This window comes from Pituophis catenifer, unplaced genomic scaffold (genome assembly GCF_029215685.1).
Source record: "Pituophis catenifer annectens isolate HBS135680 unplaced genomic scaffold, rPitCat1.0.hap2 SCAF_2, whole genome shotgun sequence".
NCBI classification, from domain to species: Eukaryota; Metazoa; Chordata; class Lepidosauria; order Squamata; family Colubridae; genus Pituophis; species Pituophis catenifer.
Genome location: NW_027256882.1, coordinates 99786784 through 99801217, shown reverse-complemented (window position 1 = coordinate 99801217; position 14434 = coordinate 99786784). Strand labels below are relative to the sequence as shown.

General features: G+C 40.2%; 1 protein-coding gene across 2 annotated transcripts in view; it reads right to left on the bottom strand.

The window, feature by feature from the left end:
* Nucleotides 1-7693, bottom strand: part of FAM13B (family with sequence similarity 13 member B) — a 70225-nt gene extending 62532 nt beyond the window's left edge. For both annotated transcript variants that reach the window (XM_070937269.1, XM_070937270.1), the window contains exon 1: nt 7386-7693. The gene's annotated coding sequence lies outside the window, so the exon portion shown is untranslated. The remainder of the gene's footprint in view (nt 1-7385) is intronic.
* Nucleotides 7694-14434: the final 6741 nt, after the last annotated feature.

Below are 14434 nucleotides of genomic sequence, written 5' to 3'. Positions count from 1 at the left end.
GAGATAAAAATCCACCAAATGAATAAATAAATCATTCCACCAAGCATTTTTCATACTTCCTTTGATATAGCCTCATGTATTTCCATGGCATTCTGTGCATTCACTCTGTTCCAATCTGCTTCCACACCTCAAGCCTGAGTATCACATTAAATTTATTCTGTTGGAAAATTAATCTCTCTCATGATGTTTTTATGCACAATCTTTACTTCCTTGTCCTGCAGTTGTTCTACTTCCTTTAATCTCCTTCACAAAATATTTACCATTCTCATACATTCCTGCATCAGTGAATGACTCATTTACATTCTACTAATTGCTGTGTTTTATTCTCATTCATTTATTCATAGCAAGTTAACTTTTTCTTCTGCATGTATTTAGAACTCCAATATTTAGAATATTGGCGTTTTCCCCAAATTCGTTCCTGGTTCTTTCATTATCATCATTCAATGGAGGATTACATGCAACTATCATCATCTTATAAATTTCTACATTCATGTACATACACAGTTAATAGCAATTTATACTTTATGACATTCATTTTAGCTTCTTCATAACTAAATCTACACCTTCATTTCATACATGTGTTCAGTAACTCCACCCTATAAGATTAAACTATCTTCATTCTTATCACAAACACACAATATAATTATTCTCCTTGTCAATTCATGCTTTGCCATTTAATTTTTTGCATTCCAAGTTGAAATCTATATTTTATAGTTGTCTTTAGATGATCCCAGAAATGGGATCCCATCATAGCGCTGCTCTGAGGCTTTCATATATGTAATATTCATCAGTGATAGAGAATAGATGCATACTAAATTTCCAGCCTAAGCCATAACCATGTCACATGCAGCATTTCCTACTAATGATTAGTAACAGCCAATTTTGGCAGAGCCAAAGTCTAGTTTGATTATGCTATTCTATGCACACTAGAGTTAGAGACTACCACTATACTGTTTCCTGAATGTCACAAATTAGAGGATAGTATTAAGCAGGTATAAGGATGCATTCCATGACAATGACAGTGAATGGTATTAGTGTGAACTGTTTCCTTATCTCATGTCTTTAATTTTTTTGGTTCATTCTTCTTCTCTCCTCTGCTCAACATTCTCTATTATGAAATAGCATGGTGTCATTGGATTAGATGCCTGACATTACAAATAGACCTTGCTTAATGACTGGTCGCTTAATGACCATTTGAAGTTAACACAGCCTGGGAAAGGGTACTTTACAGGCTGTAAAGCATTTCTGACTGCTGTAAAGTATTGTATCAACCCCCATGATCACGGAAGATAGCCCAAAAAACATGGAGCCATCTGATAGAATCTGGACAGGCCATGCCAGAACTAAGGCAAAGCTCTTTAAGTGGGGAATGGTTGAGAGCCTGCAATGTGATTGTTTCACCGGAATAAACTATAACACATATAGTTCAAGAATGTCTCCTCTGGAAATTTCAAGGCAGCTGGGATGATCTCACTGCAGCTACACCAGAAGCAGTTAGATAGTTGGCTTCCTTAGATACTGAATTATAACATCTATCCCACTGCAATTCTATGGTGTCATATTATAGTGATTTTATTATGGTTTTACCTTGACATATTATTATATATATTATAGCATTAGCCACCTATCTTACATATGTTTGCTGATGCTTTAAACTGAATTTATATATCAGTGGTTGTATGACCTCTGTCGATGCCATATACTAAATAAATAAACCAGTGGTGAAATGTAAAATTTGTTACTAGCAGTTCTGTGGGCGTGGCTTGGTGGTGGTGGGGGTAATGTGACTAGGTGGGCGTGGCCAACTTTTTTTTTTAACTTTTAAAACAATTTTTCTACAACCTCTTCAGCCGAAGAGGTTGTAAAAAAATGCTTTTAAAAGCCTCTGACGATCCCAGCTGAGTTGCCTGATGGGCAGAGGCTTTTTTTTTCTTTTAAAAACATTTTTTCTACAACCTCTTTGGCTGAAGAGGTTGTAGAAAAAATGCTTTTAAAAGCCTCTGATGATCCCAGCTGAGCAACGCGGTCATCAGAGGCTTTTTTTTTTTTACTTTTAAAAGCATTTTTTCGGCAGAAGAGGTTGTAGAAAAAATGCTTTTAAAAATTAAAAAAAAGCCTCTGATGATTGCACGCCTCAGCTGGACATTGGGGGGGGGGGGGGCAGGGATTTTTGCTACCGGTTCTCCAAACCACCCGCCTCCATCGCTACCGGATCGGGCGATCTGGTCCGAACCGGGAGCATTTCACCCCTGAAATAAACCCTCATGATCATGTGACCTCATTTCAGATGCTTGGCAAATGGTCCACATTTACAATCTGTTGCAGCATCCATGATCACATGACCACAATTTGTAACATTTTTGCCATTTTTTCTTAATGATAGTAGTGATTTGCTTTACACAGTTGCAAAAACAATTAGAAAATCAAATCAGGACATAATAGTCCCAACTTGCAACCAAAATTCTGGGCACAATTGTGGTAGTAAAGCAAGACCTATCTGTAATAAATTTTCCTCTTCTATCATGAAAAATAGTAATTCAATAACTGAAAGGTCTCAGTAGGCCATATTCAACGTTTTCAGAGGCTATGTCTAGCCCTCAAGTTGTACATTTCTGATGTAAAGTACAGAGGAATATAAAGAAAACAAGGGGAAAAGTAAGTGGACAAAAATGATGTGGGGAATAACATTTCAAGATAAAACTCTGAGCCTGTCTGAAGTGTATGATGAGGCATAGTGAATGGTGTGCATATAACTTGATTTAGCTATCTTTTTTTAAATGCATCTTTATTTTTATAAATAACTCAAAGCAGCAAAAGAAGATTAATATTATTTCTTCCTGTTATTTTCCCAGCAACAACAACCCTGTGAGGGGAGTTGGACTAGGAGTGTATCACTGGCTCAAAGTCACTCAGCTGATTTTCATGCTTAAGGCGAGACTAGATCATAGTCTCCTGGTTTTTAGCTGGGTGCCTTAATTGCCAAACAAACTGGCTCTCTTAAACATGCCACTATACACACATGTGCACACACACAAAGCAAATGAAATAGACGGCTATATTTCAATTCTCACTCATAGCGTTTATGGCAATAATTCCTTTTCTTTTCTCCTGTCTTTAAGATCTTATGCTTGCTATTTCTTGCTCTCCTTTTCTGTATTTTGTATCACAATGTTTACTCTGAAAGGGGACAGCATAAGTATATTTGTGTGTAAGGTTTTTAATAATTTCCACAATAGTATTACACTTTTCCATTTGATTTAAAATCTCCTCTATAAGGAAAAAATAAAGTTACTTGCCTTATTTAAACATTGTTATTTGCTATAATTTCAAAAGGTTTTACTTCTCACAGAACTACCCACTCCTCCACCAGATTCCCTTTTATTCTGGGTTCTTCTCATCCTCTACAGCCAACAAACTATTTAGATGTTTCCCATTCTCAAAAACCTTGTAATATAAGAGTAATAAAAAACACACTTGAAATAGGTTGTGTTTAATTATATTCCTATATTGTTCTAGAAATTATTTTTAAATATAATACCATTTCACTGTAACTCTTATTCTAGCATGTTTAACACTAATGATAACATACCCATCTGCACAGATGTAGAATATTCAGATCTGAAGTAGAGTGTTTCATATCTAGCACTGACATGTTCACTGTACCGGTCAGAGGCTCCTTAAAGAAGCTGCATCTCAGGAACTATTGGACATCTCAGATGCATCATTACTTTGAATTTAATGTGGTGCTTCACAATATACTCTTTTCATAAAGGAAATTCATCTGCATTATTTGTATCAGCATATCAGATAAAGAATTCTTCAAGAAAAAAATAAGTTAGAGATCTTTGTTATCAAGAATGATCTCTTCTAAAACTGAAGATGACGAAGAAAACACATTATAGAATTTCAAACAACATGAAGCAAGTTACTGGACATGTTTTTAAGTTATTGCAGAAGCAAAGCAATATTTTCTGCCCCCCCCCCCCCACACTGAGGATTCCAGTGGTGACACAGACCAAGCATCAAATGCCCTTCCCATTATGTAGCAACTGAGGCAGGAAGAAGAGAGGGAGAAGATGATCCACACAGCCACTACTTCTCTACTGCCATTAAAGCAACAGATCTCAACCATGCAAAGCTTCAGGAGAAGAGCAGGAGATCAGTGAAGAGGAACCACTGGGAAAGTCACAAGGGTTTCTAAGAGCTCTGTTTCCACAAGGATCACCTATTCTGGTTGTGCTTCCAGGCAATCTGTAGCAGAATAGCAGCTTTTTTCTCATTGCTCCATTCTTCCTTCAGCATTGATATCCTACTACACCTGCCTTGTCCAAGCAACAAAGTTTATTGGAGGAATGGGGCAAGGCAGCTGCCCAGCACTATCTGAGCCCTCATCTGCTGTTATAAACAGTTAAGAAGCAATCGGTCCCTCTTCTGTTGACCAAAAGATATGAACCAAACATATAAAGTATTACTGAAGATGAACACAAGTACACTAGAACAATAATGTCACTAACTGTCCCCCCCAAGAAAACAAGCACATTTACATTTTAATATAATATAATGCTCAATGACTCATCTGATTTCAGTAGCATACAAATTAAGTTATTGTTTGTAACCCACCCAGAGTTGCCTTATCAGTGAGATAGGTGGCATATAAATTTAATAAATAAGTAAATAAGTTTTTAGAAAAACATGCCATATCTTTCCACTCTTAACCTACTTTGATAGCTTTTAAAAAATACAAACAATTTTATTCCCTATGTATTACAAAACATACTGCAGCTGAAGACATTGCTCAATTCTTAAAACAAATAGCTATCAGAAAATAACATAATTCAGGAACATTAATCAGTACATCTTACATAATTCATAGTAACATGGGACATCTGATACTGTTGGCTTCCCCACAGTTTTTACTAATTTTGCAGTGTAATTCTATACAAGTCTACCTCAAAATAAACTCTACTGAATTTGATGGTGTTTACTCCAATGACTTACATTACAATAAATAGCCTATATTGTATTACATTATTTTACTTCTGAATGGTAATTATCAACTCTTACCTTTAGAAAAGAAATATGTCTATCTCAAGAGTAACAAAAGAATATCAATGTTATGTAATGTTTATGTTTCACTCTAAGTAGAATCAATATATATAGCAGAGCTGCCATAATTGTGGCAACAGTACAATTTGTTACCATTTCTTTAAAACGTTGAATGCAAAATACACATATGAAGACAGAGCCAGTAGGAAACTGCTAATATAAATTCCATCACCCACATGCTTTTTAACACAAGCCAAAAGCAAACCAAAAAAATTATTTCTTGCCTACTGTATTCTTTACTTGACTCTATTAACAATTCTGAACTATCTGGCTTTTGAAGCTTCTTCTTTTCGTCCTAAAGTATTGCCCCATGCTATATTTTTCTTGGCAGTTGTCACGTTACTTCTTAAAAGTATGCTTGTATTACTTTTTCATTTTAAGTCAGTTTATTTTTAAGGAAAAAATAACAAAGCTCACAATATTAAACCTATCTAATTTATTTTTATAACCCATTTTAAAAATGTCTTAATAATTAGTAATAATAAAGTGTCACACTATAATAGAAACCTTGAGTTCATATGTTACATACAGGATAAAATACCCATCCAGCAAAAAGAAAAGAAAAAGAAAGAAGAATCTCTTGTAGAATTTTGGGTAAGCACATGCAGTCCCCACTTCATGTGGCAGACAAGACTGCAGCAGGTACATGGTGTTATGCCAGTGGCTACTGCAGGAAACATTTCAAGGGCAGATGACATTCTTGCATTTTTAAACATCCATGAACATACACTTGGAAGCATGCCCAATATTATTCACATTAACTGATATCAGCATTGTTCATTTAAAAAAATGAACAACTTAAAAAAAAAAAGGTTGAATTCAGAGAAACAGTGTTACTTAAAATAGCTGCAGTAACAGCCTCTGTATCCATTGCTCCTAGTATTTCTGAGCTTTGTTCTTAATAGTTGGGGTGAAAAAGCAGAATTATGTAATGAAAACAGCAACAGCTATTGTATTTCTATTTTCTTCTTGTACTTCTGAGAAAGTACAAGCACCATGTGCTATGCTGCTGTACATCCCCATTATTTCCAGCTACCGCTCATGACATCTTACATCCCATACCCCTCTACTTTCTGCCATGTTTTCCTAACAGGGACAGAGAATATAGACCTCTCTTTTTTATACATCTTCCTGAATCATGTCATTGCTTTAAACATCTGAATAAAAGAGGACCAAAATCAATGATAGTTATAAGACCAAATTATCACTGGTCAGTAAAGAATAAATTAAGAACTCAGGCTAAGTTTTCTTTGGTAGATATACATTTCACAATCTTGGGAAACCAGCTTTAAATCAGATTGTAAATAAATTTTGTGCATTTGCCTAGGATCCGGATCATCATAGAAACTTATGAGTGGCTGTTATATTCAAACCAAGATACCTAGAACATGCCATAACACTTCCCTGCAGATAATGATCAGTAATAGCAAAACATGAATGCTATTGCAGTCCTCCTTAATTAGTGCTTGATAAGTTTTCTTGGAACATGAAGAATCATAAAAAAACATTATCTACACTGGATTTGATCCTTACGAATTAATACTGTCTTCCAGCAGTGCTGATGTAACATTCAACTTGACTTCAATTAGTCATACAAGTCTATTTTGTCCTGAGAGAATTTTTCTGTGCTGCACCTGCTCTCTGTTTATGACACCTGATCCTGAAGTACAGAAGTTAAATCTGTAGGAGTCGGATGAGACGTAGTAATATCACGTTTTGCCATGATGTGGGAAACACCATCATTCCCTTCCCCAGGATCCTAGTTCCAGAGAGAGAGAAAGGCGGAAGATGGAGCTAACAGCCTCTATCCCGTCTCCACCACCAGCAACCACATAACTGGAATGCCAAGAATCACATTCTCAACCGCTTTTGTTATTTGCTTTCTGTTAACCACAGATGTTGTCCCTCAAATGTTTCTGTTATTCTAGCCCGTCCATGGCAACTGGAAGCCTTCAAGAGGGCTGATCTTGCAAAGTAAGAACCGTTCCCTTCCCGGTAAGATCTCAGTAGTTATGGTTCCAACTTCTACCGAAGTCTCTAAATCGCCATCGCGATCCCACAGCAGAGCCTCCACCCGCTTCCACGGGGAAAGGCTGCCTGCCAAAAGGGGCTTCCCGATCCCAATTTTGAGCAGCGAGCCTCCGAAGAGCGCAACCGCCCCTTCCCCGCATCTCCTCCTCTCCTCCCCCCCCCCCAATTCTGCCCTCATCGGTTCAGCTCCCTCCGCCTCGCCGATGCTGTTGCTGCTGTGCCGCGCATGCGTGCCTCAATTCCCTCACCGTTGCCGGGTGACTCTCCCCTCGGCCCTCAGTTTCAGCAGCAGGTTTCTCCGGCTTTTTCCGTTCGAGGGCCCGGCTTGACTAGTTGCCGCTCGGCTCTTCAGGGCTGGTCCTCGAGCGGCGTCAGCCGAGGGTAACAAGCGTGAAGCTGCCGTCCCGGTCCCGGCCCCGCCCCTGGAGGCCAAATAAATGCACGGTCCCTGGCGCGCGACCGAGAAACCCTCGCTCCCCGTAGCGCGAGCTTCCCCGCTGACGGACTCGTCAACTGTACTTAGCAAAATAGCAGCAAGCCAGCCGCCGCCTGGAGAAGGAAGTGACGCGTGAGCCTGATTGGCAGGGAACGCCAAAGCGCTCGCGAGCCCTTCTTTCCCGCCCCTTTGGATAGGAAGTGACGTTTTTTCCCACCCCACCCCCCTCCCCAGTGAGAGAATCATAAAGGAGAGCCGTGTATGTAAATGACGGCTCGGGCGGGGCGCGGGTGGGTGGGTGTGGTCAAGGGAGGCGGAGGCGCCGAGGGCGGGGCGCGGAGGGGCTGCTGCGCTTTGGGGAGCCTTTCCTGCATTGACCGCCTTTAGTTGACATCCCAAGGGTGGGGGTGGGAGGGGAAACAATGGATGGTCTGGTTTGGTGGCAGTGATGAGGAAAGTGGCAGCTACTGAATTTCTGAGCTGTAACTGAGGTTAGAAGAGTAGGGAAAACCAGCTCTTACTCATCATCACCTTTATACTTTCTGATCATTAATCCAGAATAATTATTTTTCTCTGATTCCCTCTCTGCAGTTGCTGAAGGAAACAAACAAACAAACAAAAAACCCTGCCATCTTTTTGTATTGTGATTACGGTTGTAGTCAAGTTGGTTGTAGGCTCCTGGTGCCCATGTGGGCTCCTTTTTGCCCATGAGACCCTGTCCCTAACCTGGTCTTTCTAACGGTGCGCTCATCACCACTGCAGTTAAGTCCATCGACTTCACTGGTGGTGGCCCTCTTTCCTTCCACCTTTCTCAGTCAAGCCTTTTCCAATCCAGTTTGCTAGCAATTGTCTTAGCAGTTTTGATTTATTTCTATGCCGCTTTGCTATCCAGAAGCATCTGGAGTGATTTTATAACTAAGTCAAGATAAGACAGTAGGCACGCTGGTGCATAAGAGCACCAGCGTGCCTACTGTTCCTGTCCCAATGTTTCTTCTATTTGTACCTATTTTATGTATCCAATCCATGCTTATACTTATTACTAAATCCGTTCTTGACAAATAACATAAATAAAATAAATAAATTAAATAAATAAAACTTAAATGAAACAATTTATTTGTAACACAAAGCCACTCCATTCTCTTGCTGTTTTATGTCAGTTAAAAAATGACCAATTGATTACAGCATATATCCCCCTTCAAAGCCTTGTGACATCACAGTAAAACATGATGAAAAGGGTTTTCATGATATTTCTAACTAGGACTCAAAAAATAATACTGTCTGAATTCTGGAAAGCTGCTGTCATAATAAACAAAAGTGAAGAAGATGGATCTGTAGTTTGTTATGGCATAACTCTGCTTTTTTTACTTCTGGCCCATCTCCATCCATTGGCAAACCTTGACCTAGAAAATTGGTGTGCTGGCAGTTCTATGTGGGCAGACAGCAAAATATTTCCTCCACTAGGAATAACTTGATCCTGATCAGTCCGCCCATGCTTTCTGTTAAATTTCATTGTTATTTAGTGAATAGTGTATAATAAATTATTTCATTGCTTTGATGTTGAAATATTAGTATCTGATCATTCAATACAATAAACTTTACATTTTTTTTTCAATTCTAAGGAAAAATTTAAAAGCAATTTGCATACTAATTACAACTTTGAAACTGGGAACAGGTCTAATATTGATAAATTATGTTTTAGTATCATCAAACGGTGCAGGTTAAAATGGAACATGAGTTCATGGCTTGATTCAGCAGAGAGATGTACAGTAAGAAAAGAAATTTACTTAAATATGTATATAATTGAAATCCATAAATTATTTATTTATTTATTTATTTACTTATTTATTTATTAAATCTATATTCCATCCCCTCACTATCCAGAATTTGTGACGATTTGAACAGTTCTGAGGTATTGGCATTTGATTAATTTGTGAGTCTACCGCTCATCTGCAGATTTTTACTGAGTGAATAAGTTATAGTCCAATAGAAGTGAAATATGTTTAATGAACCAGGAGAACTTTTACTTAATCTGCTTGCTGGGTTTATGTACTTCCTTTCTGCTGAGGCACTCTGGCCATTTGTAACTTAATTAGTGCTATGCATTCAAAAGTGTGTTAGCACAAGCAGAAGTCTAAGAATTAGAACAGCCACATCCTTTAAAAGGCTGACAGAGCTGTTTCGAAGGCTGCTCCCAGCTGAATGCACATCTCTGCACAGATAGCACATTCTGCCACAAAGGGCAGCTTTGTGGGCAGGCGCAGATAGTCGAGAACAGCCTGCTTAAAGCCTTCAAAAGACACAGCAGCTTTAATGCTTTGAGGATAGTAACGTGCTCACAGGCTTTGCAAAGCTCTCCCTTTGCTTTGTAAAATAAAACTGCAAAATTGTCACATGATTTAGCACTTTTCAGAGCCCGATGACATGGCCTTTCTGACCTAGGATGCTTTTTCACTTCCACTGAGCACACAATCTTCTGACACATAAAGATAATTGTTGAGAGGGAATTTCAAGAGAATTTGCTCTGTTTGTTGCAATGAAAACAACAGAGATTTCTGGCAACGGTTAATTTTGCTATTAGCATTGGCTGTACTTCCTCTATTTCAGGTTGTTGGGTTTTTTTGACATTACAGTTTCACTATCCACCAACTATTCATGTTTGTGTGTGTACCTAACTCAGGATAAGTTAACCTGGATATGTCTGAAATATTCAGTTCTCTAGAATCCTCATAACATTTTTAAAAAATGGTATGTTTCATGTGCATCGATCAGGGAATGCTTGCCCAAATAATGCCCCATTGAACAAATGATAAATACTAAAGGTTTGCATGAGAATGTATAAACTGATTTCAGAAAAACTAAGTGTATCAATTAATTGTATACCTAATTAATCCTTACTATTAGGAAATTCCAAGGCTGTGGGCAACATTGGGAGATATACTGTATGTATGTATCAGACGTGGGTTTCAGCAGGTTCTGACCAGTTCTGGAGAACTGATAGCAGAAATTTTGAGTAGTTTGGAGAACCGGTAGTAAAAATTCTGACTGGCCCCGCCCCCATCTATTCTCTGCCTCCCAAGTCCCAGCTGATTAGGAGGAAATGGGGATTTTGCAGTAACCTCCCCCTGGATAGGGGAGGGAATGGAGATTCTACAGTATCCTTCCCCTGCCATGCCCACCAAGCCACGCCCACCAAGCCATGCCATGTCCACCAAGCCACACCCACAGAACTGGTAGTAAAAATTATGAAACCTAGCACTGGTATGTATGTATGTATGTATGTATGTATACATGTAATCCCCAGGTTACGATCGTTCCCTTAGCAAATGTTCAAAGTTACGCGATAAGCGCCTTCTAGCATTTACGAACAAGTCCTGAAACTACTAATGTTGCAACACCACGGCAGTTCTTCGCCCTTATGAACAATTGCAGAAGTTCTACAACATTCGTCCTGCACGTTGCTGGCCGAAATGGAGCTTCTGAGAAGCGGATCCTCCCATCCGACGCTCCGTTCAGGCATCCAGAGGCCAGCCTGGCACGTTGCCGGCCGAAATGGAGCTTCTGAGGGGCAGATCTGCCATTGCCATGATGTCACCAGCAAGCTACTCCTTACCTAAAATGATCTTAAATTTTAGCAATAAGAGATGAGAAAGTTGCAAGCTCTAGAAAATAATACCCATGTGATTAGCAGTTAGGAAGATTTGTTATTTAATTAACAAAGCTGTTCTGAAATCGTTTCGGTTTAAGAGGAAAATAAAATGAGAGACTAAATAACTAGTCATACTCTATAATCCTAATTTTAAACTGTCCATTAATCTCACAAAACTATAACTGTGGGTTTTGTTTGTTAATCTGACATGCTTTACTCTGCTTCTGTCTCTAAAATATTTAATTGTTTCATTCTTTTAAGCTACAAATGGGTTTCTTGGCCACTGGTAGCTAAAGTTCAAATGCAATAAGTATGTGGTGCTAATCACGTTCCTCTTTGTACAGCCTTTAAAAAGGGTGTCTCGGATAGGCTGAGGGTGGGGTGGCCTTTGATTCGTCTTGAAGAGGACTGGCAGAGATAAACAGCCACCTGCATTAGGGCTTCCGCAGCAAGACAAAGGCGCTACAGTTTTAACTCCAGCAAATCCAGATTGCCAGTGGCAAGCCCAGGAACTGAAGGACAGAGGTCAGCAACATGGAGCAATAAGAGCCACGTGCTGCCTCTTCGACACACTCGTGATTCATTGTCTTCGTGGCTGGGAACTTGTTTCTGTTTCCAAGTTGAGATATTTATCCTGGCAATAAAGCAGAACAAATGACACAGATGGAATAAGAGCCTTCCTTGCGAGATGATCACCTTGTTCTGTTTTCTTAGGCTTCATACAAAAATCTGAAACGATCTGACATTTCTAGCACTCGGCTGTATCCAGCAGATATAAAGACCTTTTATATGCCGTAGGAATTGAGCAATACAATTCCTGTATTAATTTATTCTGAATTCTAAACTCTCAAGCTTTCGTTTACTAAGAATAGAACACGTATGACTGTGGTTCGCATGTGTGCTACTCCAAAGTAACACTAATATGACTATAAACTATTTCTATCAGCTTATTGACTTAAAGTGATTACTTTGATAAGGCAAAATGCTCGCTTTACTTAGGCCTCATTGTTTGGTTTCAAAGACCAGTCTCCTACTTTTTTCCCTTAAGAAAAACATTGTGATTCTTTGTCACTTTTACACATACCATTTATAACACCTATAAAAAGAACACTTCCTTATTATTCAGCTTCTTCTGATTACACTAGAGCAGTGATGGCTAGCCTTTTTTTCTTCGGGTGCCTAAAGCATGTGTGCAACAGCGTGCACGTCTGCCGGCAGCTGGCACCCATAATGCAATGTGCGCCCCACCACGCATGCACACATGACCCTCCATGCCCCCCATGCATGCTCACACGACCTCCCCACGTGACCACCGCCACCTGCGCATGCGCGTGAGGGGTGGGATTAATTTTTTTTAGCACCCTGCACCATGGGGGGGGCGTTTTTGCCCTCCCCAGGCTCCGTAGGCTTTCCTCGATCCTCTGGGAGGGCAAAAACGCCCCCTACGGGCTCTGGAGGTCGGAAACGAGCCCGTTTCCACACTTCTGGAACACGCATGCCACTCCTCCCCACAGATGTGTGCGCGACCCCCTGGGCATGCACGCACGTCTCCCACATGCACCCTATCCCTGTGCATCCTGAAAATCAGCTGGCCAGCGGGAGGCGCGTGTGCATGTACAATGGACGTGAGCTGGGCGACGGCTCGCATGCCCGCAGAGAGGGCTCTGGATGCCAGCTGTGGCACACGTGCCATAGGTTTGCCATCACGGCACTAGAGGTTGTATATATCATGGAGCAAATACAGTGAAGAGAATTGAGCACAATATTCTGCAGAACCACTGAAATGGCAGTACTATTTTTTTTAAAAAAATCTGTATTGTAAGTTTGTAACTCTGTTTTTTAACTGAACAGATCAAAATATATTAGCCTTGATTTAAAATACATTGCATCTTCAGATCATTACTCTCCTCAATAGCTTGATGATTACTCTTTTCTAGATATACCATATCTAGACTGAAAATTTCTCCTCCTCTTTGCTGTCATCTAGTGATCATATGGATTTCTGCAGTCCAACTATGGTATGCCCAGTCTTGGAAAAGGTCTGCCTATTCTTGTTTCCGCAAGCTGACACTATTCTCTACTTATTTTCAGTGCAATCTTATGATTAACAATAAGTGTCCATAATATACTATATTACCGTGATGGCGAACCTATGGCACACATGCCAAAGGTGGCACGCAGAGTCCGCTCTGCAGACATGCAAGCCGTTGCCCCACCTCAATTCCTCCATGCATGCCTGTATACCTCCCGCCAGCCAGCTGGTTTTCAAGTCTCTGCCGCGCATGCATAGGGGGAGGGGCGCATACGGGAGATGTGTGTGCATGCATGGAAGTGGGGCATATGCGGGGGGTGGCATGCACATGCACATGGGGCAGAGCGCACACGGGGAGTCATCTGCATGGGGGCGAGGCACACGGGTTGCACACATGTGCATGGGAGCAGGGTGTACAGGGGGGATCACGTGCGCTTTGCATTATGGGTGCACGCACGTGCACAATCTTTCAGCACTCGGTGCCGAAAACATTAGACATCATTGGTATATAGCCTTGCCGGACTCCTTTCCCAATTTTGAACCAATCAGTGGTTCCGTGTCCAGTTCTCACTGTTGCTTCTTGATTCGCATATAGGTTTCTCAAGAGACAAATAAGATGGTCTGATACTCCCATCTCTTGAAGAACTTGCCACAATTAGTTGTGATCCACACAATCAAAGGCTTTAGCATAGTCAATGAAGCAGAAGTAGATGTTTTTCTGGAATTCCCTAGCTTTCTCCATGATCCAGAGGAGTTTGGCAATTTGATTTCTAGTTCCTCTGCCTCTTCGAAATCCTGCCTGTACTTCTGGTAGTTCTTGATCCACATACTGTTGGAGCCTAGCTTGTACGATTTTAAGCATAACTTTACTAGCATATGAAATGAGTGCAATGGTGCGATAGTTTGAACATTCTTTGGCATTGCCTTTCTTTGGAATTGGAATGTAAACTGACCTTTTCCAATCCTGTGGCCACTGTTGAGTTTTCCAAATTTGCTGGAAAATTGAGGGTAGCACTTTTACTGCATCGTCTTTTAAGATTTTGAATAGCTCAGCTGGAATACTGTCACCTCCACTACCTTTGTTGTTGCTCAGATTTCATACAGCCCATTTGACTTCACATTCAAGGGCAGTGATGGCTAACCTTTTTGCCATCGCGTGCCATATGCAGATGATACCACTCTA